The following is a 4024-nucleotide window of genomic DNA, read 5'->3' on the forward strand; positions in this document are numbered from 1 at the left end:
GTGACACCTTCAAAATATATATATATTACTTGTGACACCTTCAAAATATATATATATTACTCGTGACATCTTCAAACATTTAAAAACCAACTATTATAACAGAAAAACAAAAATAAAAAGGAGGGAAAAATAAGAGCAAAAAATTATTTTTAATAAGCTTCACTGTGAAATGTAAACAAATATTTATGTCACAATGAGAAGGAAAATAATATACCAAATACAAACCAGGATTCATGTTCAAATGACCAATCAAATTTGATTAACTGTACATATTGGCAACTTGGTAAATTAATTAATTTCAGATGGGTTGGGTAAGAAATGGGTTAGTTTTGAGGATACTTCTGAAGCTGTCACAAGAGAAGTTGTTCAGCTTACAGATCAGCATGACTTAGAAGTCACTACTGAAGAAGTGTATGAGCCGATTGCAGTTTATTCATAACCTACTCTGAAAGAAACTTTGACATATACGAAGGAAAAATAAGATGAAGAGAAATCCACTAACTTTAAGTTTTTGATGGTGAAAAAAATTGAATGAAATTTTTTCATGCCTAGAACAATTCTTAAATAATTTGGAAGAATATTAAATAATTTGGCAAAATAATCATCCAACATGATTTATATTTGTTAATCTAAAAATATGTTGGTGTACCTACCATTTTTAAATTGTAAACCTGGCTGTGAAATGCAAACAATTTGTAAACAATATTTTTGGGGGGGGGGCCTATGCCAAAATGTAAACAAATATTTGCATTTTCCAGAAAGGCTTGTAATTTTAAAATTGTTGGCATACATACATTAAATTTCAGATTATCTAATTGACTGATTTACATTCTATTATGCATTGTAACTGTGTGGTAAGAAGCTTACTTCTCAAACACATGGTTCTGGGTTCAGCCCCACTGCATTGCACATTGGGACAACCAAAGCCTTATTAGTGGATTTGGCAGACAGAAACTGAAAGAAGCCTGTCATGTCTGTGTGTGTGTGGCTGTGTTTACATCCCTGTAACTTAGTGGTTCGGCAGAAGACACCAATAGTATAAGTACTAAGCTTCAAAAAATAAGAAATCCTAGGGTTGATCTGTATGACTAAAACCCTTCAAAGTAGTGCCCCCACATGGCTGCAGTCAAATGACTGAAAAAAGGTAAAAGATATATATATATATATATTTTATGTGCATACATTTATAAATAAATAAATAAATAATATCTTTCAATTACACATCTATAGGTAGTTTCTTCATCATTGTAAATGAGCCACTGAAATGCTAGCAGAATAAATTTGGTTTGTAATATATGGATTCATAGAATCATGTGGATATCACAGCAAGCTCCTCCAGTGGACCAGCTAGCAAACTACATAATAATCCCATACAGAGGAGTATAATGCATAATTCTATGCTGCTGAAATCCAGGAGATATGATCAATGAAATTATTTCATGGGAAGTATATAAACCGTAAAAACTCAGTGGGTATGAGAGATAAATATATTTATTAAGCACTTGTCATTCTTAAGATTACAGCCATTTCACAGCCTTTATCTTGTAATAAAATTTCAGTGTATAATAAATTATTTTACATGTCTGCACTAATATGCATGTACAATACAATTGTATATTTACAAATCAATGCAGATAAAAAAAAAGCCAGCTCATCAGATCACCAGAACATTATGGTTACACCAATGATTTGACTCTTATTATACATACAGTACAACCTCACAAGTTCTGCCCTAATCACTCACCCAGTCTTCTTTTCTATGAATGTGGACCCTCTGGAATTCCCTCTTAGCTCATACCTTTCCTGTACGTGATGAAATGCAAAGATTCATGAGAAACATTAGTGGCATCAATGTCACTCGTCTAAGAGGGTCTGTGAAAGCCATAGGCATTGCCCTTTCATCCAGACCTAGCAAGTAATACAAAAATCTCCACTCAACAACCCACTTGCCTTTAAATTCTCATCTACCACCTTTAGTCATGTCTTCCTTGGTTTCCTCTTTTCTCTACTTCCTTCAACATTCATTTCCATCTTTCCTCTCAGTCATTTTCATCCTTCCTCTGCATATGATCCAGCCACTTCATCCTATTTCTCTTCACATCTATCTCTGACTCTATTCCCACCATCCTCTCTAATCCATTATTCACAAAGAACCATGTATGTATGTGTGAAGACACATGGCTCAGTGGTTAGAGCATCAGGCTCACAATCATGAAGTAGTGAGTTCAATTCCTAATCCAGGCTGTGTATTGTGTTCTTGAGCAAGACACTTTATTTCACATTGCTCCAGTTCACTCATCTGCAAAAATGAGTTGCGATGTCACTGGTGCCAAGTTGTATCAACCTTTCCCTTTCCTTTGGATAACATTGGTGGTGTGGAGAGAGGAGGCTGGTATGCATGGGCGACTGCTGGTCTTACATAAACAACCTTGCCCGGACTTGTGCCTTGGAAGGGAAATTTCTAGGTGCAATCTTATGGTCATTTATGACCAAAGGAGGTCTTTACCTTTACCCTTTTATGTATGTATGTACTTTATTAATAGTTTGACTCAGCTGCATAAGCCTTAAAGTTTTGTGGTCTTGTAGGATTAGCACATCTCATCAGATATGAAGAGAACATACTTTATGTCATATGGAGCTGAATCAAACTATTAAAAAATATAGTAATTCCTGCCAAATTTATTGAGTGCCACTTTTATTTGTCTACTTGCTCACTCACTTGTGTGTGTGTGTGTGTGTAAGCATACATACATACATAAAAGAGAATGTGTACAAGGAAAGGGCAATGGTGGGAACAGATAAGTTTAAAGTGAAGATTGGAATTCACTATTGCCTGTAGTTGCGATGATGGTACTGGTTTAAAGTACAGAGTGGAGTTTACCATGACAGCTACTGTATGCAGACGACCTGGTGTTAATAATAGAAAGTATAGTTGAATTGAGGGAGAAGATGAATAGGTACAAGAAAGACAACAATGATGTTCTGTTTAAAAAAAAAAAAAGCAGGAAAACACCCATGTGCAGTATGCAGAAAGGGTATTGGTATGAACTCTGTTGAGTGTACAATATATGCATATACACCGGGTAGATTCAGTGAAAATACGATGGTGTGAAAAGGTTGTTAAGTAATATGGCAGTATATTACATTTAAGCTTAAAATGTGTATGGAAGTAGCCACAGGTAAAGGGCATTTTCAGATGGATCTTGGAAATGAGATGAAAATGACAGGTATGAAAGAATATTGTTACCTGGAAGGTATGTGACAGCATTGAAGCAAGATTGATGATGTTACTATATGACCTCACCAATTACGTAATAGGTGTTGGTATGGGTGGGTGGTTAAGAAGTTAGTCTCAACCACATGGTTTAGGTTCAATCCTATCATGTTGCACCTTGGGAAAATGTCTTTGTGTTATGGAACAAACCCAGAACCACATGGTACCAAACCAAATTTCTTAACTGTATAGTTATGCATGCAACCATGATAATCAACGTTTTAATATTTCCAAAAATTAGCACCCTTTTCTTTGACAGTTGTCAAAAATCGCCGCTAGGCTTTTGATATTTTCCTCCAACTAAGAGATAAATTTCAATTAACTGAGAATATTTTTGCATATGTATCCACTCAGTATGTCATTCCTTAATTTTATTACATCATGTGCGTGAGTGTACATAATTAACATTACAATAGCTTGCACATGACTTTTGCATTCATGTGAAAACTGCTAAGATTTTAGTGTGTGTGAGTGTATGTATATATATATATATACATACAAGTGGGTGTATATGTATATACATACATGTATACACACACATACAATGTCAATTATATCAATAATTACCAATGGTATAAATAAACATAGACATATTGTTTTTATATCAATTATGTCTTCTTTGTTAGTGACAACATCTGTTTTTTACCAGTAGATGTAACTTAGTATTTGCGTGTGTATATATATATGTATGTGTGTGTGTATTAATGTAAATATGTATATATATATATATATATATATATATATATATAT

Source organism: Octopus bimaculoides, chromosome 18 (assembly GCF_001194135.2).
Source record: "Octopus bimaculoides isolate UCB-OBI-ISO-001 chromosome 18, ASM119413v2, whole genome shotgun sequence".
Classification (NCBI taxonomy): domain Eukaryota; kingdom Metazoa; phylum Mollusca; class Cephalopoda; order Octopoda; family Octopodidae; genus Octopus; species Octopus bimaculoides.